A 21,616-nucleotide genomic window follows, 5' to 3' on the forward strand; every position below is an offset into this window, starting at 1 on the left:
AAACAGCCAAGCTGCTTATGAGCATGTCTCCACAAAAAACAACGATGCTGATTTGATTCCCAAACCTCTTTATGCTGCTAGTGGGGTTCCATTTACCATGTATTTTCAAAGGAGAGAGAGGCCAGCCCCTGCCCTGATGGGAGGGAGGCCTCATGGCAGACTGGGTGTCTGAGCTCAGCTCTGCCAGGTTTTCCAAAGGGACCTGCTGCTAAACTGTTTTACAGACCATGTGCCACATCAAAACTAGATTTTCTCCCTGCAAAGTGGAAGTAACAAATCCTAGTAGGCTTTGCAATAAAATTGCATTTCCTACTAGCTCTGTGTCTCACACTTGAAGAAGCTTAGATCATCCTCACATCACAGATGACAAAAGGAAAACCAAACCAAAGTGCTGGGATTGTCAATAATAGTCAATAGATTGTCAATACAGACAGGGCATAAAAATGTCTGTTTGGTGAGAGCAGACTTGATTGATGATTCATTTTGGGCTGAGGCTGCTTGCCCATCAGTGCATAGAGCAGTATGTAACATGTGACATCTGCGCTGAGGCACAGGGCAGTGGTTGGACTGTGAAGGAGGCCAGTGCCACCCCTTGTATCCATTTTACAGAAGGAATAAAAATAAAAGACATAAATAAAAAAAGAAGGATGAGGATGAATCAAACAGCATCAAAGGTCCTACTAGGGATGAGGAACTGGGCATTTGTGGACCCCTCTGTCCAGGAGAATGGGCTTGATGCAGAGATTACTTACTGTGATGTTACTTGCATCCATGTAAAAGAATTAAGTGGTAATCAAATCTCATTTTAAAGACATTTGTGGGGAAAGACTCCTTGTGGTGTTATACGGTGACAGTATCATGAAGATATAATCAGAGTAGGCCAAATTGTGTTATGAAGAGTCAGACAGACACACACAGCAGCTGGTGAAGCATGCCTGGGAAAGATGCAGGTGTGGCTGGAAAGTCTGGATGCTCCCTGTCTCTGAGAGGAAAAGAGGAATTCCTGTGTCTTGCGAACACTCCTGGACATATTTGTGATTCAGCTCTTCGCTGTGCTCTTGAACCATGCTGGAGATTAACTGAGTAGATGGAAAATGTCTGCCTGGCCCCAGCAGCCACAGTTGCAGTGTTAATATTAAGCTGACAGAGGATATATTGGCTTTAACTGGAGTAAGCACTTTCTGTAATGAAAGTACCAAAAGATAGCTCAGATGTTGCAAGACAGACTGAGTATCTGCCTGGAGATAAAAGCCGTCCATTCTCTGGTGAGCTCCTCATTACAGAAACTCACTGGAGGGCAGGTTTCCCCCCATGTGGCACTGACAGTGGCCTTGCCAACATGATAATGTTTCAGTTGCTCTTAGATGCAGTTCACACTTTCCAGGTTCTTTGGGAACAGCATCTGCTTCTAGCAGGTCTTAAGAGACCTATTAGCCAGCATCAGAGAGTCTTCTGCAAGCCCTCACAGCCCAGCAGGGCCACTCAATTTACTAGCTATATGTCACCCTAATATAATTTCAGCATGTCTGCTTACTCCTGACTGCTGTACTGGTACTTCTATCAGCAGAGCAGCCCTCTCAGTATTTTTATTGCCCTGTTTTATTCTAAAGGGTAAACCAAGTATTTTCATAAGCTAAATCTGGCTTTTTTCTCTTTGAAAATCTTCAGGCCAAGTCTGCATCTCATTTTTCTTTCCTGTATAGAGTTTTGCACTTCAGGAGAGTCAGCTCACAACATTTTCAAAACAATATTCAATGTATAATTCATATTAACATAGGACTGATGCTAGTCCACACCCCCAGCTTTCAGGTTAAGCTTTCAAAACTGCATTTTTATGTGTAGAGAACAGCTCTGGTCGTAATGCCAAGCGCAATAACAATTACAAAAGGAGGAAAAACAGTGCTCTCCTATTATCCCCTAAGTACTGCAAAGGCAAAGCAAGGATAGTGTTTAGGCATAGCCAGAAGCAAGTTCTAAGCCCCGTAAGTGGAGGTAAGATGCAGCTGTCCCATAGTATGCCTCTGTGCTTACAATTTAGTACATCGTCGGTCTTGCCGTTGCCCCAAAGATACCTTAGATCCATATATAAGATAGTGATCATTTTAAGTTACCTGTTTTATTTTGCTCTGAGAAGGAATGAAGCCATCCGCTCTCAGTTTGGAGGTGACAACCAACACCTCTGCTGGTAGCTGTCAGCTGAGCAGTGAAAAAAAAATGGAAAGACAGTAATTCCGGGAGCGCAGCAGAAACAATGATCTGAACGGGCAGCCGTGCACCTGCAGCACCCATGCAGAGGAGGCAGAAATGTGCCTCCTGGCACACTGTGCCTGATTTCAGGCCACAGGCAGAGGAATAGTGAAGCAGGAACATGCCATTCCTCGTACAGCCCTTGGCAAGGAGGACGTGGAAGAGCAGCAGATGGTGGAGCCCAGCGCAGACATGGGCAGGCAAGAGACAGGGGACGGGAGCACTGCTACTCTGTGCCCTGGTACTTATCCTTGGGTTGCCCTGGGGAGTGCATTTCGCATCTCCGGGTTTCTGTTCTTCCTCCTACCTTTTGTTTGTGATCTTTTCAGAGCAGGACCATCTCCTAATACATGTTTATACAGTGACTAGCACAGTGAGGCCCTGATCTTGCTGAGGCCTCTAGGCATGACTGTAATACAAACTATAAATCATCATCATAAAACAGGACTGCACAGATCCATAACTTCTGTCATAATTCACAGCTGAAATGTCAGCAGCTCACAGGCACTTGGCAAGGTCAGGGATACCGTGAAGGGCCAGAAGTGTATCCACACAGAAAAGAAGAGATACTGAATGGCTTTGAAATGTTTTTAATATCTGTCAGTGTTATACCTGTGTAAGTTCACAGCTGATTTTCTTTACTGATGTAACCTCCTGACAGCAGTGATGTGGCTGGGAAAAGGACTGAGCCATACAGCAGAAGGTGACAGCAGCCAGGAGGGTGCAGCCTGCTGGAGAATGTACACATATGGGTGGCAGGTTCTTCCCATCCACGGCTTTTGTGCCTCAGTCCCCCAGACCACCCTGAGTACACCAAGCAGGCAACCAAGCTTCACGAACAGCATTTCTTTGTCATTTATGGAAGTCTATGGATTCTTATTTGTATCTCTTCTCTTTCCCCCACTCTGTCTCATTGAAGAAAGCTACGTATCTCAAGCAGGGGATTTCAGCAGCTCTGGAGACTGTCCCTCCTGCCTGTGAGTCAGCTCAGATGTACATAAGGCATTGCTGGCCAGGGAACTGCTTTCCCAGCAGGCATTCCCAGGAAGCCTCCGGGCACATGGCTGAATTCCCTGATGGACCCAGCGTTGCTCAAATTGGCACCATTCAACAACATGTTTAGCAAATGCTGTCAGCACACTCTAGAGTTACGCATTTTTTAAGTGTCCCTATCGCATAGAGACAAGGCGTCTGGGAGACCAGAAGCATAACAGGAAAAGGTTTGTTGCAGCAATGTAAGGAGCTGAGGGTACAAAATCCAGCAGTTAAGTCCATTCCAAGCAAGTCAAGTAAGCACACAAGTATCTTTAAATCATTATATCTGGCAAGAAGCCACGCTGTGTTTTCAGCCAAAGTGTGATGCTCTGAGAAAATGTAGCTTCAGTGAGCTGAATATCTGATGAGAAGGAAGCACTAGGGAAGGTTCAAGCTATATTTAATGGGAAAATAGTTTCTTTCTTGAAGAACTGACAGATTTATGCTATTCCTCCCTGTAGCTTCGCATCTTCCAGGTACCAATGACCAGTTTCCTCCTTACTCCTGAGATTAGATGTTTCAAAATATTTTTAAATGTTTCAAAATAAATTTAGTCTTTAAAGTCTTCCCTGCTGTAGGCCACTGAAGGCTAGCCTGCCTGTCACGTCGATTTGATGGCTTATACAACAGGGAATACCATCTTATTCAGTTACGATCGTATTGTCAGGAGATTCTTCAGCAACTCCTATTTGCCAGATAACATCATTTGTTAAACAGCCAATTATAATAAAAAGGATTTTTTTTTTTAGAATTCATCTAAAAATTTTACTTTTGGCATTGAGAACTCTAAATGAGAGCAGGTTATTTATTATTCAATGATATTGGCAAAATCATGTAGTCTACTGAAGGAAAAAAATCACTCCCAGATTCACATCCTGGTGTGAATCAGCAGCAATTACCAGAATAACTCCTCTCACTCTATCTTTATGGAGTACATCTCCATAATTAGGATGAGAATTGGGCAAACAGCTTCAGCAGAGCTGACAGGGTAAATCAGATGAACACAGAATTAAAGCAATGGAGCAGGAAGGAGAAAAGTGGGAAGGGCTGAGAAGTGACATCAAATAAAGGAGATGTCAAAGAGATGTGCTCGAACCTGAGCTTTAGGATAAACGAAATAGACAGCAGCACAAGAGGCAGTTTTGCCTGGAGAGCTACCCAGTAGTAAAGTGTTTTAAAAAGAATATGAATTCAGAGAATATGCCTTAGTCAGTATGGTAATGCCTGCATTAGGCACTGAGAAAGGTCAGCACAGAAAAGGATCCAGATGAATAAAAGGAGAAAACATGTTCAAGCAACTGGAAGGCTGGATAGAAAGCATAAGTTTTGAGAACGTGAAGGACCAGAATTTGTAATGCTGGACACTACCTGAAGGCAAAAGGCACATCAGTCTTCCTAAAGAAAGTAATTAAAATAATTTGGGCTGTCCTTCAGTCTGATGTAAGTGGGCTACTGACAGGCTCAACATCAGAAGCAATGTCAGTAAAATGATGCTTGTACATTTTTGTCCTTCATTTCACTGCTCCTGTGACAATGCAATGGCCCACAGAACATCACCAAAAGGGTGCCCTTTCTACAAAGCATCACCAAAAGGGTCCTCTCACTCAGCTGACTATGCTTATATCTTGTTCTATAAGGCCAAATCTTGATAATGTTAGGCCAGGATCCCATCCTCATTGCAATATTCAGACACCTTCTGAACTACCACATGTAAATCCATAAAAACAAAAGCTCTTTGCATCCTGGTTTCAGAAGATCAGCTTGTCATCCTCCCTCATCCTCCCCACAGATACAGACTTGTGGTCCTCCCTGTATGGTCCCCCCCTTGGAGCTCACCTTCTCTATCAAATCTTACAGCTTACAAGACTAACTGTTCCTCAGTTTGCCCAGCTAAGCAGATACAGCTTCCAGTCTATCATCTGCCTTTCTTGCTTTTCTTCCCCTCATATTTAAAGTTAACCTAGTAAACTTTGAACACAGGTATTAATATAGCTAAAACCTTTAAGTATAGTTTTAATCTTTAACGTAGCTAACATAGTAAATTCTTCAAAATCTCTCTCCTTGAAACCTAGTTATGTTTGGTATCCTGCAGCTCATGCTAATCTGACAGTGGTTAGGTGAATGTGGTCTTTGTTTCTACTTCTTCTTTCTACTTTGTTCTTCGTCTACCTGTTGTTTTTGTTGCCATCTCATCTCCCCAGCCATCAGTGCAGGTAAGTTTGAAGCAAAGTGAGACTGTGAAGCCAACTGACTGTCAGTGCAATCACTGTACCCTGAAAAAAAGTCCTCCTATCATAGAAAGTCTTCATTATGGGCAGGGCTAGGAACTATTTGCTCTCATTACCATTGGCTCCAGGAAGGCTAGGAGACATCTGTTGAATCTGTGTAATAGCCCTGACATCCATTTGCCCTTTGTCTTCCCAGCTGTAGAGACACACCCTGATTTTCTATTAACAATGTAAAAATAAAACCACTTCCAGGCAGCTGTAGAGCCTTTCCCAACCAGCCCTAAGCCAGATCTCTTGTCCCTAGAGCCATAATGCTTGGGAAACCCACCAAGAGCTCTTAGTTTGCAATCTGCAAAAAGCAGCATTTTCTCTTGCACTCCGTGCCTTTCAGCTAGCTTGACATGGGATCAGCAAAGGGGGTAGATGATACAGGCTGAACTCATGTCAAAGGAATGCAATGGAGAGAATGGCAGGGGTAGACAAACAAAACAGACACTGGGTTATTCCATTCCTCAGCTGCATAATTCAATATTTTAAATGCAGAATAGCTTTAGTTTCCCTCCTTGTTCTGAATCCCAGTTTTTCTTTACTGCACTGGCCTAGAAGGCTTGGCCTCTTCAGAATACTTTTCCTGGCTGCCTTGGCTTTACAAGGTGTTGACAACTGACTCAACCCTAGAGCTGTTAGCCAAAGAACACAGCAAAGGCTGGCCTCCTTGACAAACTTGGCCAGAAACACCTTGCGTGCAGAAAAGAAGAGACGTGGGAGTTAATTATGGGTACAGCTCTACCAGGACAATCAGGCACATGCTCATTAACATTTATGCATGTTTTCTAAGCCCTACCAAACTTCTGGAGTCTTTCCCATTGCTGTTCTGCCCCCACATTGTCTCCTGGAGAAAAGACATGGCACTGGCCAGAGCATGTAGAATAATAATCCCCCAGGTCACAGACACATTGCCGGGGCTGCCTCCCTGGGGAGAAAGGGTGAGTCAGTCACTCCCATTTACATCAGAGCTGCATCCCCACTGGTCTTATTTCCATCATTTTCTCGGCAGCTGGGAGGTTTATCATCAGATAAGATTGCTGTCCAGATCATGCCCAGGTGCTATGGCTCTTGAAGCACACTACCAGGAGTTCCCCATCCCTGGTCCCACTGAGACTGGGGCAGAGTCCCCATCAGCTGCCGCACACACAAGGACATGACCTTAAAATCACACCTTTTTAATCTGGAGCAACACAGGTTGCTGACAAAGACTCTGAGGTAATCTAAATCTTAGATGAGGATGAAAACCTTGTGAAGCTAACTTCAAAGAAAGATTCAGTTGAGCTGTATCTTTACTCTGGGGATTGATTAAAAGAAGAAGAGTTTCAGTGACTAATTTCTACAGGGTCTGAAATATAGCAGGTTATTAAATACACAACCCAACAGCTGCAAAATCTGACAGAGACATTGTTCTCCCTAAGCATTTGGTAATAGAGTATTTCAGATGATTAAATAGCTAATAAAGTCAAAGTCTTTGCTAAGTAGATGGATACCAGCAATATTGCAAAGGTAATTATGGATTTCTATCAAAAAATTCTTGACTCAAAATATTTATTCTCAGGCTGAAGCTAATATGTAGGACTTGCTTGAAAGAGAAAATATTTTAGCCACTAGTAAAAGGTTTCAAATTTATTCTACTGTAATGGCTTTCAATTACAACCAGTTTCAAGGTGTGTACTTTTAGACTGAATATTCCTTTTTTCAAGGTAAATTCTCACCAGCTGTCACATGAAAAGATTTCTTCCATTAATCATGATCTTATATGTTTTTTTTGGCAGCCCAAACAATCTTTAAGTTGTTTATTTCCTTTTCTCCTTTGCAGGCATTAGACAGCTGTGATATCTGTACCTCTCTAAAGTTACAAGTGGTAAGAATGGGTCAGAGGAACAGAAAACAGTGTTAAGGATACTTGCAAAAAAATCCCTACAAAAGAGTCCTCTATGCACAAAATTGTTCATTTGCCTCTATTTCTATTTCAGCCTTTTTTTCCACTGCTCTTTTAGAACCTTTATTACTTCCCTATGAGGGCCATTAGAAAACCATATATATTTTTTTATGTCTTGCAGACACAGCTATGCTAGCTAATACACAGACTGCAGCAAAGAAGTTCTTTACGTCAGTAAATTATCCCATTATCGCAGAGGAGCATGCAGAAGAGCTTGTATTTACAATGAAGCTAGTTTATCTCTACCTATAATTATTTTTTGCCTGGTTTATATAAATGTAGTAGATGCTCATTTCCATTTATTTGAGGCAACATTAATGCTTACATCTGCTTTGCATTTCTTGATGTCATCTTCTATGTCTGCTTCACCAACCCCACCCCCTACTCAACACACTTTTTCCTCTGTGAAGCCCTGTCTTGAGAACTCATTCCTATTGTAAAACCAGTGAGAAATTAGAGGGCAATGGCTCAACTGCAGAGCAACAAAGGGTATTTTGAATACATACAAAGAAAACATGTTATTGCATTCTCTTCTACCATTTGGGTAGCTCTGCATTTCTCAGACAAAGCATTTCCAAGAAACAGAGAGTTTGTGCATATATGTGTACAGTACCCAGGCTGGAGGAGGAGCACTGAGGACCAGCACCCTCCCGCTGCAGATGTGGCTGCCTCTCCCACCTGTGGCTCCAGCATCACCGTCCACAGGATGCCCATGCTCACCCCACATATAAAACACAGCGTCAAAATGGCTGTGACTACAGCTGTGTGGGCAGCTTAACCTGCTCTGCTGCTGTTAAGAAATGCCCTCACAGATTTCATGTCCACGTGTAGTAAAACACATGTAAAAAATGGGTGCCAAGCCCTCAGCTCCAACCCTCCACAGTCAAGGTTGCTGGTGTACTCTCTCATGCTGAGGAGTTGTAAAAAGAGCCACATCCAAACCATGAGAAGGACTGTCCCTTAGTTATCCCTTATTCATAGGAAGATCAGTCTCACAAGCTAACTGAAAATAAGAGATTTCAGCAACACACACGTGGGATGCCTGCACAGTCAGAGGGGGTTGTAGCACTGTGAGTGCAAGCATGGAATGCATTACAAATGACTGAAATCTGTGGAGCTCACAGCACACCTGTGCAAGTACCTGAATGTGCAGGATCCAGCAGGTTTTGGAGGCTACTACAATACATATTAAATTACTTATTCTTCTGCATATAAATATGGTTGCCAGGTAGCTTGAGAGGTATTTCCAAGCCAGAAATTTGTGTCAAAATCTCAGCTTATATAACAGAGTTCAAGGAACCCTGTATTCTTTTTTTTTATGATGATGATTACTATTATTTTTTATTTATTTATTAGACGTATTTATTTATTTTTATTACCTGCCACTGAAAGAGATCCTGTCTGCTAAATGTCTGCTTAGGTTTTCAAGGCACTTACACTTCGTGCTGTGGCTGTGTCTAGGATTTCAGCTTGTTCCCATTTCTAGTGAACTTTGAGCATAATAAAGAGTATTTTAACATCTATTTATTCCACTGACCATCATCTAGCTAGATCTTTTATTTCTACTGTCAGTGACAGTTAGAAAATGGTGACAAAAATTACTATTGTGGTTGTAACTGCACTGTTATTTACAAACAGGTAGATGTAGAAAAAATGCAATTTAAATTTCACTGTGAGCAATATTCAGGCCTAGAGCTCCCTAATGCACAATTCATAGCTCTTAAATTGTAGTCATTAGTCTTATACTGCAATACTTTTTGTCATGATAAAGGGAAATTACTTTTCTGTCATTTACTCCTGCAGGATTAGTTGATTTACATTTGCAAAGGGTGTGGAGAAGCATCTCAATTCCATGAAGATGTTTCTCAGAAGCATTTAGCAATTTAAGGTTTGGGGGAAAAGTAAATGGAAGTCAATGTCAAAATGTGAAAAGGGAGAGTGCATACATCATAGGGTTTTCATATCTCAGTCAAGAGCAGCAATGAAGAGTAGATATATCACTTACAGACTGCCAACTTCAATACTGTGCATGCAAATTATCTATATAAAACATCCTACCTTTTGTCATCCCCTTCTGCTAGCTAACATCTGTATGTTTAATCCAAGTTGGGATGGTATTATCAAGCATCAAAATGTTATTTTTACTTACTTGCTTGGAAATTCTGAGTGAGTTTTAGCACTCCTGTCTCAGATGCCCACCTGAGGCATCAGAGCTCCTGATCCTAGCAGTGTAATTTAAGGTGTTGAAGTTTAGTGCCCAAGTTCCTTGGAGGGGCAATGAAGTAACTGAGTGCAGTGGTGCCCAAGGGACAATGTAGCACTCTTCCACCATGCCCAAGAAGCTGCTTCAGGAAGGTGTCCTGGCACATCCACTGGGACCCTCTCACTAATTCAGGGGTAACAGGGGAGGGAGCAGCAGCTATGCCTCCTGCAGCCTGCACAATGCTCTCAGGGGTGAGGGCACTTGCTGTGGACATAGCAGGACATGGTGCTGTCACTCCAGGGATTCGCACTCAGTCTTGTTAGTAAAACTTCCTCTTCCCTCTTGGGATATAGTGAAAAGGCCTTTGGAAAACACAGCATCCAAGTGCGGCCTCAGATTTAGCACTGAGAGTGGGCAGGGTAACTTACCTCTGCCCTGCAGCCAGGCAGGGTTGCTTGAATCACCTCAAAGTTAAGGTCACAGGTATTTTTTTTGCCAGTGGAGCAGAACACATGGAGTACATACTATGTAGGTGTACTGCCATGGATAGGCACAGATGGCACTGCAGAGCTTAACCTCCTAAGTATTATTGCAATTAAAATGATGAAATACCAACAGCTCAGGCAACCTCAACATTGATGCTTGTGTTCAGGCATGTCGGACTGTGCTGATACTGATATCCCCATCCTATACTGGCATCACAGCTCTCATGGTGTTTTGCAATGTTTTAAATTTTAGCCCCTGCCAAATTCCAGCAAATATAGTCACAGTCGTCCTTCCCAATACTGCTCTCTTGATACAGAGTACCCTTATCTTTCTTCCCCAGCCTCAGCTGTGTGATTACTGTCGCTGTGCTTCAGTGCAGAATGTTTCAAAGGCAGAAATTACACAGAAGAGAATCCTCTGAAGGGTTTATGAAGTGTGTGAGTGCACCCTGATTATATATTATTTCTGTTCCCATTGGGTCTAGTGGATTTGCAACACTGCTCAACCCAAAACTGGACTCTGCTCCAGCCACCCATTAAAAACTTCACAAAGTGCTTACAAATCATGAATGTTTATGTTGCCTTTAGTTATTTTCCCTTTCAGTTGCCTGGATTTTTTTTTGAGATGCATTTTCTTGGTTATCATCAAGGCTAGCATCCTGCCTTGCACAGAGGGTGAATCTGTATTTGTCTCCAAGAGTTAGAATGAGGTGGGCCTAAATTCTGCTGGTTAATAAAGATAGGTATGAAGACATGAAGGTTAGTGGGAAGATATAAAGGTGTAAAGATAGGTATCAAGGAATAAAAATATGTAATGGAATTCCTGAAGTTTCAGCTTGAGGTGATGACAGACAATATTCAAATTATTATCAGACTTTTTCTTTGGCTGAACTCTGAAATATTACAGTCAGTACCATTGGTTTGCTCACAATTTAGGTATTTAACTGTCCCATATTTAAAATATACTTAATTTCTCCATCTGTGTCACCACAATAATATGCCAGTGAAAGGGCTGTTAGCATTTTATTCATAAAGGGTCAGGACATAACTTAAACCATACCACTTGCTGGCTCTATATGATATGTAAATTGTTGAAAAAGATAGTGGTTTTTGTGAGGGGCAGATATGCCATTCACAGTGCAGTTAATTCCAGGACATAAAGTAATGGCACTGAAATGGCTGGGATTTATATGCTGGAAAAATCTAGTTGTGGTTGTAAAGGTTTTGGGTTCAACTGCATTTGGGATCCCTCTACTTTTTCTGGCTACAGCTGGAGAGCTTGTGGTCTGGGTTGCTCACCCATGCACCTCCCTCCTGCCCTGCACATTGCCCTTAAAAGTGTGTGAACCTACATGATGCACCTACCTTTGACACATGGATACACCTTTTTTTCTGAGAGCCACAACCAGATATTTAATTAAGGTAATTTAATTTGTCTTCAAAACAATGTATTATCCATTAAGGTAGCTTAATTTGTCTTCAAAACAGAGCATTACTCATTCTCCCTAAGGCACAAAACACATAGCACAAAGGGTAAAAAACAACATCAGAGGTACATGACTCTTATTCATACCCTCATCTTTCCCCTTGCCACCTTTTGTGCTTTCTCATTTTCAGCTTCAAGAAGCATTTGTGTAGTATTAGCAAGAGTGTTTTTTCAGTGCTTTCCTTTGCCCTGTAACTCCCTTCCTTTCACACACTGCTTCTGGACAGCTTCTCTCAGGTGACTCAAAGGCCATAATTTCACACAGATTTTATGAGATTATATTGTGATACTTCTCAGGCCTGAAAAAACAGCGATATTAGCAGTGTTGCAGCCAAGGTGTTTTCTCTCAGGTTCACAAACCTCCTTGGATTTGCAGACTCTTTTGTATGTGCTAAGCCATTTCCTCTCCTCTTCTGCTTATTCCCTTTCATAATCCTTATTGACAACAAGTATTGACAACAAATATCCTCATCTCACAAACTGACAGATGGAAGAAGAGAGTTAATTTAAAAAATAAAATATCAGACATATTTTTCTAGTTCCCTAGTGGAACTACTTGTTCCAAAATAACAGCCTGTGACACGTTCTTGTCATCAGCACCAGATGCAACAGAATGCTAATAGTTATAAAAGGTAAGATTTTATAAAACTTTAAAGTTTTGATAAAATACTATAAATACCTCTAAAAGTTTTGTAGTTAGGCTGCATACATCATACAAACTCACTGTGTTACAAGTAAGCCTTCTGCCCATTCAAACAGCACACTACGTTGTTTTGGACTAACAGAATGCTGTTGTTGAGAACATGTCCACACAGAACAAAAATATATAAGTAATGACAGAAAGTACTTCAAAAGAAACTATTTCAGCTGCAGTTCAGCTGAGCCCTAGCTTCATCTAATCCCCACTTCAGTGGTAGATATGAGCCCACTTCATTCTAGGAACTTGTGAAGCACCAAAGAGCAGGCACCCCCTTGCCTGTTGGCTTTGCTGGTGTTTTTTTTTTTCTTGGTCTTGCTAAATGTTTAGAGACTTGAGTGTTCTTGGAAATCCACACACCAGGTGGCACTTGTAATGAACTCCTTAAAATCTGAAGAGTCCATGGTTTTGCTTCCCATTCAGACTAATCAAGAAACCAGCCTCACACCAGACCCTACGTGGAGTCCTCCCCTTATGATCCTTTTGTAGTTTTGGCATTTCCAACTAGCAGGGATGAACTGCCATTAGTAAAAATATCACAGAATTCAGTTCTTTAGCTGCAACAAGAGAAGTGTAAACCAGCCATTTATAGCAGCAATAGCAGTATGAGCTGGCTCTCCCATCTGAAACTTGGCCAACTTTGGGATAAATTTCAGGAGGTAGGACAGAGTCTGCAGACAAGCACACTAAACCTCTCCTCTCTTTAGGGTGGCAGCTCTGGACTATCCTAGCACACAGAACAGGGAAATGAAATTGGCCATAAGGAAGCCACACCTACAGTACAAAATAATCCCATTAGTCTCTCCACGACGAAGACCTGGGAATTACTTTGCTGGGTAGGTGGCCGTGGGAACAGTGTGGTTATCATCACAAAACAGATGCGGAAACAGAGCTTTCTCCAGGAATGGGGAAGCAGCTTCCAGGAGGTCCTGGAATAACACAGAGAGCAACACTTTCACAGCAAGAAGCCAAGCTTCCTAAAACATCACCAGTAAAGAACAGAATAAACCTAAAAGCACAGAAAACATAAAATCTTTCTGAACAGGGAGAAAGACAGTAGACTGAGGTTTATGTCAAAGGGTTAGACAAGGCATTACAGCAAGTAGTTGGAGTTAGCACCTTTCTGCAAAACCATCCATATTTTGAAAAGCTATAACTGAAATTGGTGGAAAAGAATTGAGATTGTGCTGTTTTTTCTTTTGGAAGAAGATGCAAGTGAAAGCAGAACTGGAAGCTGGCAGGGCCCTCTGCTAGCAACAGGCACAACTGCAGTAGCTCTTTGTTTACCTCCTTGCCCAGCCTGGCAGGGATGCCAGCTGCATGTATGGAGCCACATTCCACCTCCAGTCACACTGGAACAAATCCAGGGTCATGTCACTGACTTTAATGAAGCTGTTCTTTATTCATGCTGAGAATCTGGCCCATTCTATCTAGGTAGCAATATCTAATAGAGAGAAAACTGCCAAATTAGGGGAGCAAGAAGAACCAAACTATGTCACATGAAAAGGAAACATTTTACATTATAAGGATTATAGAGGCCCTTTAGTTGAAAGACTTTATCAGCATTTAAAGGGCAGGCCACGGAAAAGCATTTCTGTAAGTACTTTTATTTTTTTTTTTAACCTTCCTTTTCTATTTTAGCAAATGGAAAGAAAATGGATTGGTTTTAACATTACTAAAATAAAAATACTGCAATTTGTTCAAGAGAGAACACTAATTCATTATTCATGTGTTGGCAGTTTGGGTTAAGACATCTTCCATTTAGGCTTTCCTCCACATCAATTAAGAAGGCCTCTCTGCCTGAAATGTGTTGAGTTTCATAATTTTCTCCGTGGGAGCATTTTTCTGTCAGTGCCAAATTCAGCTTGGGAAAAACACTGTTTTGCTCTGCTAGACAAATCCAGGATGTCCCTGCTGTACTGATCAACAGAAGACAGAAGAAAGGAATGATGGTAAAAGAAATTTAGCATCGCTGTATTATTTCCAATAAGCTCAGATTCACTAAGGCCACAGCTTGATAATACTGTAAATCTGACTTTAGATACCCCAGTGCTGTAACAACAATTCTGCAACTGATGTAAGAGTAGCAAGATGGTACAGATTTACTCAAGCAGTTCATTTGTTAAAGAAATATTGACATTTAATTTGAACCAGGCAATGGACTCAATTGCCTCATTGCCAGTTGTACAGAGTTCGCATACATCCCATGGTGTGTGCTTGACTAATTCAGCAGACACGCACTTTTATGCCCATACCTCATCTGATTGTTGTTTGTGTTGCTGTGTGATCTGGAGATGCCCAGATGGAGAACAAGTGGTGGTGGATCCAGCAGGGATGGGATTTCTGCCATATCTGTTTAGCAATAACATGCCACTGATTTTTCTTTTCATATCACCTTTGGATTTCACCTGGGTCCACCACAATATAAAAGTATAAGCTGATGCAATGCACTTGCCAAGGCACAGAAACATGAAGTTGTTTGCTTTCTAAGGAAAATATATGTTAAATTGGGAATGGCGCTTGGGTTTTGGATGCATCTCAGGTTTATAACATCTGAGTGAATCAAGAAAAGTTCCAACGGGTATCTCTTCTCACTCAAGGTATATAAAAAAACATCCTAGGATGACAGGGGTCATCCTAGACTATACTGGACGATTTCCATAGGGAAGAGAAAATATCACAAGTCTGGAGTCCCAAACTGCCTGCTCAGCTTTAGACTACCGACCTGGATATCAGCCCCTGGATTCTCCCACAGAAAACCATTTCATTATTCCTACTCAAACACATGCAGTAAAGAGCAGATTAATGTTTCAACTACAAGAATGATCCCCCTGTGCACTAGTAAGTGCTATGTATCTGTTAAAATCTGTATCATAGTGGACAATATTCTGTTAAACTAATTTCATCCAATCATCATTAATTGGCCAGCTTGCTCACACCTGGTACCAACAGATTTTCTATCCAGGGAGCACAGTGCCACATAATGGTAACAGCAGGTTTTAACCTAATCCTTCTCCCTATAAAAGCAAACATCAAAGGACGCCTGTGACAGACACACAGACCAGCCTGACATTCGCTGGTAACTCCCAGGAGATTCTCCCTCAGCACTACCAGTCCTGCTCAAACACATTTTCTAGTGGAAAAGATAATTTGAAACCATTTTCAGCTAGACTAATTGCATTCACTGAAAAGAGCATCCTCCTCCTCCTCAGCGCGCATTTGTTAGTCCAGTTGCAAATACAGCTAAATAGAAGTTTTCCAAAGCAATAATTATTTCATCTTTGGAGAATTCGCAACAGCTTGCTTGGTAATGAAAAGTTATCATGCAGATATATATGTACTTCACGCAAAGTTGCACACACAGACACACACATAAAAAAGTAAAAAAAAAAAAAAAAGGTAGGTGTTTAAAACCGATGTTTAAATTCCACTCACAGTTTTGAAGTCTAAGCATAAAACTTCTTACTCTGCAGCTGTAGCTCCAAGCTGTCTGGAAAGATAATGCAGTCCATCAGATATCCTGGTTTTGTTTTCTTGCATAAAAATATCATCTGTCACAGGCACAGGAGCTGACTTCAAGGACCAGCCTCTTCTGTGGAGCACACCAATCGGGAGACCCTGGGAGCACATGTGGAAAGCCGCTGCCGTCATGGGCAGCAGATGCTCTGTGGGACACCAGTGCCAGGCGAACGCTGGTGTCAGTGAAACAGCTCTGGGGGGTGCCCCAGCCTGCCCCAAGCCCGGCTGCGGGAGGTGCACAGGGGGCAGGGGGGGAACACGACCTTGGCCGTGGGAGCAACTGCAGAGCCTTTAGCAGACTGTCTCGGTCCACTGCTTCTGCAAAACCAGCCATAAGAACAACAGAATCTGAAGCCAGGAACTGTGCCTTGCTTCTTTTGGCTTTATTTTATACTGTTTTAATAAAAATAATCTCGTTTACCACTGTATCAAATGCTTCTTCACTTTTTCTCCTAGTTGCTATTCTAACCCTCTTACGGGTTTTGATTCCAAACCCCATCCCTGCAACATCATGCCTGTGGAAAAGTCCTGATCATTGCCAGCCCCTCATAACTGGGGGCTGGCTGTGCTCTGGACCCAATACAGGTCAGCTTCTCCTGGTTTTTCCTCCCTTTCCCCAAAAGCTGGCACTCTCCCATTGCTGCATGGCTTTCTGCCTGCAGGCTCACTGCTCCTCTGCCTCCACCACACCTGCCTGGCTCTGCTGTGCAAGCTCCCTGCATGCAGCTTTGCGACATGCCTGTCAGTCAGAGAGGCCACTTTCTCCTTGCCTCTGTTTAACCTGATGACGTTTAAATTCAAATAGCTTAGAAACTGTATTTAGAGACATAACCCAACCGCTTACCAGCTCACTGTGTGCTCAGGACCTTGCACAGAACCAAGAGCAAAAAAAAAGTGTGTATATTAAGACAGGTTGAAAGTGCAGCAGTAACACAGTGCAGAGTCAAAAATCAGACCATACCTCAGTGAGCATGATGAACTAACATCTGTAGATTTTTTTCACTCCTGTAAGCACACATACAAGTCACAACATGCTGGGAAGGGAAACCAGTAAACACACCAGTGCAAAACCCATGCCTTTTCCTGCTTCAGTATGAGACCTAAAGGCCTTCCCATTTTGCACCTCTCATAATCTGTGCTACCTTTATTAATTCAGAGTATTAGCTTTATTTGACCAAATAGACTCACTTTTGCAGACAGAGTGGATGTTAAAAGTGGACTGGCTGCAATAAAAGCTAACAGCTCTAGCCTGTGAATAACTTGCTGGTTTAATTAAATTACTTTTGCTTCTAAATTCTAGCTTAGTAGCTTAGTAGTTCACTAAAGGCTCATTTTACAATGCTTTTCCTGTGGAGGCTATAGTCGGGATGGTTAAAACTTTGACAAAGCTCCTATTTCCATCCCCAGAACCCACCGGTTTCTCAGAGGAGAAATTCTTGCAGAAAGACACTGAGACAGGACAGGCTTCAGTCAGTGAAATACGTTCCCGCCGGTTTCAGGGTGGAATTTCCCATTTCCAGTGGCTGAGGCCAGCAAGCCCCAAGCAGGAAATAACTCTCCGTTAGTAAGAGCCAAGAGCGCAGTGGAAGTGATTTCTTTCATAGGCCGCGGGCGCGGCGGGGAGGAGCGAGAGGGACCGTCTTTGGGGCGTGTAAGGTCCTTTTCACATCTGCAACAAGGAGCGAACTTGTTTCCAGTTCCCAGCCGGGAACATTCTGTTCGGAGGTTTCCGAGCTGGGAGTGGCCAGGGCAAGGCTGGCCGGAGGTTTTCCTGCCTGATCCCGAGCCTGCACCCAGGGCCAGGCTGGGGGTTGGAGCTGGGTCAGCCTACCTGGGTCTCCCTGGAGCAGCACCCTGCAGCACAGCAGGACAAACCTTGATCCCTTTTTTGCTGCTGAAGGAGATGCATGATCCAACACCACTTTGAAAGGTGAGGTGAAGGAAAAAATGTTAAGCCTTGTGAAATGGGTGTTTCTGTTGAATCTGGTACCTTGCCAGGGTGATGGAAGGGAACCTGCAGAAACCTCCCTTGAATGGCCAGGACAGAGACCTGCTCACAGTGGGCCCTGTTGCCACTCCAGCCTCACTGGCTTTCCACCAGCTTCATGCTTCCTTTTTAGATCCCACGCAAGGTCAGACCTCCAAAAGAGACAATTCTGCCCCATCCAGCCTCATCCCCACCTGGCAGTGACAAGAGTGCCAATGCAAATCTGCATTGGCACACCTGAGACCTGCCTACCCCTTCCTGGCTGGGTGCAGAAGGGGTGGCACAGCTGGCCCCCGTGAGCATCGGGCCTGATAACTCAGCCTGCCAGCCCGAGTTAAGCACGCAGCCAGGCCTGCTCTTGAAAGCTAAGCATATATGCATTAATGGATGAGATGTAACAAGTCACCTTACCACAGCAGTTCAAGATGAACAGTCCTGTCATCTCTCAGCCCATCTACTTAACCAGCACAGTGTGGCTCCCCACAGGACATGCATACCATCTGTTAATTCCCAGGTCTATTGCATCTGTCTGACGCACGTATGTATATATATAATTTATTTTTTTTTTCCCCACTCCTTTTAGTCCTGATTATGCCTATGTCACACTAAATTCCGGTCCTCGGTATTTACAGCCTGCAAATATTTTGCCTGTGAGCCTCTGCTTTGTCAAGTGCTATATGTATTTTTTCCCCATCAATCAGTTCCTGTAACTCCTCTATTTTTACTGCTTCTTCCTGTAGAGTTTGCATATTTTGATTGTTTTTCAAAGACACTGAGGGAAGATTAATTCTCTTTTTTTTGAAAGAAGGGCAATAGCAGGCATATTAAGGAGATTTTAAGAAAAGTTTGTGTTTGAGCTAACTCTAACATTCATACTTGTTTCCTTTTATTTGTCATTTATTTTTTTGTCTTTTTTCTTTTTTTTTTTTTTTTTTATGACCAGAGTTTTATTGAAACCCTGACGTTGCAAACTTTTGTGTCCCCTTCTGTCAAGCACACAAGTATGCAATTCACTGTCTTGGGCAAATTCATTGACTTGCATGAAGCCACCTGGACATGCTGGTAGATGTGCATCAAACAGTTGTACTACTGCAGCCTCAGGATGAGACTTTCAGGGGCACCGAGGAATCCAGCCTGCATCATTGCTGGAGACATGGGGTCTCTGCAGCTGAAACACAGAGCCCAGGACAAGCTTCATCCTTGCATAGCTGCCAGTCACAGGCAGTGATTTTGGAGCAGGCTGCTGAGTCAGTGGTCATCTGAGGAGGTCGGTACCTGCAGCAGCCTCTCTATTTCTGCTACGTTACCCCAAGGCCAAAGAGCAAACAGGCATCTGAGCAAAGAGAATCGTATTGCAACACTGTGAATACTGCATGAGTCTCACCAACCTTTGCCACCAGACACTGCATGGTTGCCTATGGTACCTGCAGGACTTTGCTAAGGATCCCACTGGAATCTCACTATACTTACTAAGGGTTAGTGGGAACTGAAGGAGAAAAAAATAATACCCAGTTTAAATAAGTTTTGATTATTCATGGGAGCAGCAAGGGAATGTTAAAATTCTCCTGGGCTTGTTGGGAGTCTCTGGCATTGTCCCAGACTTCTCTTTTTCAACCACCCCCTTTGCTTGGATGCCCCTAAATCCAGACTGCAGCCTTAGATAAGTGAAATTCCTGCAGAAATGATGAGGAATCAGAGGGCAGTTTGGGACTGCCCTCAGTCTGGTGTATTTTTGATACTTTGTGGAGTTTGGCTCCTTCCAGATCCTGGGAAAAAGGTTAAACTTTGCACCTTCTCTCTGACTTTCTCCGTCAGGGGCTATTCCTTTTGGACCCCAGTCTGTCTGCAACACAGGGGATGGACAGAATAAGGTCTGCAATTTTATTTTAGTTATATTAGGGATTATTTCTATTCACATGAACTACAGTAAACTGCAGCGGTGCTGATGATGTCACTTCAGCTGCAGTGTTTCCATTAAGGCTGCTTTGCCATTCAAAGGCAAACAAAATCAACCTAAACAAATGTAAGATAAAGGCAACAAAATAAGTGTTTTAATGATGATAGCTAGTTGTCTTTGCAGTAATTTTCATGGTCTTGTGGTTTATGCTTGTTTTATGGTCCTTTTAATTTTCATCACATTTGTGGCATGCTTTCAGCAGTTTTTCCAGCTCTTGAAATAATTGACAGACACAGTGTTTCAATTGAAAACATCACAGCAAGGATTTTAAATAATACCTGAAATGCATCCAATCCAATCATGTTGCTCTAGAACTATTTTAGACAGTGAAAATGGGCAAAACAAATTTCTATCTAAAATTCTTCATAACTCATGCTAAGAAAAGTCAAGAATGCTTTCTGGCTGGTCTGATTAACAGCTAATGGATCATATACTGATACCAGCATCATAAATACATTCTATTTTTTCCTAGATAATTTCAGTTAGTACATAGAAGTATCACCCATCTCAGAAGTTAATTTTAAAAAATATACATAAATAACTGCTGAATTTTATTTTTTTTCATCAGAAACTAAGGTTTCAGTTCTGGTTTAAAAGATTTTACTTTTTTCAGTAAGGTTAGTAGGTTTCAACCTCATAAAAACAGTACTTTGAAAAAGAATACAAATAACTATAGACTGAACTTCTGAGGGCAACTGTTTACATAAATCAGCTCAACCAGCTCCCCTTAACAATACAGCACTTGCAAATGCGATAGCACCATCCACTTGCCATTAATATGCAGTTATCAGTGTGGTGAATCACACTATAAAGCATTTAACAACTGTTCTCATAAATACCATACACCATCTGTTAGCTGAATCAAAAGGCTATGTGCCAATTTTACTTTTGGATAGAAGGGTCTGTTTTAAAATTACTCCAGCAGTCTCAGGGCGTACAGCTATTATAAAAAAGTGAGTATGGAAACACGTCATTCTACCCATTCCCAAAGAGCACAGCTGAGAAAGAAACCATTTTTATCCAGTGGGATACTTTGACATTTTACCATTTGTTCTCATTGCAGACCAGAACTACAGGACTTGAAGGTTTCATTATTCATGGCAGGAAATACCAAATGGATTTTTTTAATATTCTCAGTGAAGATGTATACATTGAGTTCCTTACTAATGTATATTGAAATGAAGTGTTCTGACATGCCCAAAATGCAAAAAAAATTTCATCTGAGTTTGCTGGAGTGACCTGAAATATTTGGCTTTCAGCAGTTAGGTTTAAGATTCCACTTGGTGACAACAGCACGTCATCCTGTAGGAATGCTCGCTCATGCCATTGTCCCGTCTCTCAGGCTGGACACTGATTAGGTCACACCTCAAACACAAGGAGGCACAGAAGTCCCCTGATGCAGCTCACTCAAGGTTAAATTACAGGACAAAGAAAGGAAGCTTTGGGCATTGTCACTGCATTGGCAATCACTGCACAGCTGGAATTCAATTTCTATAAAACTCAGTTAACACAAACTATGATGAGGTTTATTGTCCTGATACAAGAAAGTAAGGACATTTTAGTGGGAAAGGGTTTAAATGCCTAAAACATGTATTAATTAGTCTAATGAAATGTACTTGCCATAACACACTTTTTCTCTGCTACCTGTACAGTTTTCAGTTTTCATTTTTCAGGTATAAACCAATTATTATCTACTCCTTTTCACTGAAGCTGCCTCCAGTCAGTTACAGAGTCCAAACTTAAACTGGTTACATTCCAGAGGTCACAGTGGGAGGCAGTGGA

At 42.2% G+C, this 21,616-nt stretch overlaps 1 protein-coding gene across 2 annotated transcripts in view; it reads right to left on the reverse strand.

The window, feature by feature from the left end:
- The window catches only part of STARD13 (StAR related lipid transfer domain containing 13), a 295,099-nt gene extending 277,622 nt beyond the window's left edge, over positions 1 to 17,477 (reverse strand). The window contains exons 1-2 of one of the 2 annotated variants that reach the window (XM_057410424.1): positions 17,305 to 17,477; positions 15,807 to 15,861 (exon numbers count right to left, since the gene is read on the reverse strand). The gene's annotated coding sequence lies outside the window, so the exon portion shown is untranslated. Of the gene's footprint in view, positions 1 to 15,806; positions 15,990 to 17,304 lie in introns of both variants that reach the window. The other variant, XM_057410423.1, reaches the window with a different exon arrangement.
- Positions 17,478 to 21,616: the final 4,139 nt, after the last annotated feature.

Source organism: Pezoporus wallicus, unplaced genomic scaffold (assembly GCF_028554395.1).
Source record: "Pezoporus wallicus isolate ANWC-B61680 ecotype Strahan unplaced genomic scaffold, APGP_CSIRO_Pwel_v1 contig_1876, whole genome shotgun sequence".
NCBI lineage: Eukaryota > Metazoa > Chordata > Aves > Psittaciformes > Psittacidae > Pezoporus > Pezoporus wallicus.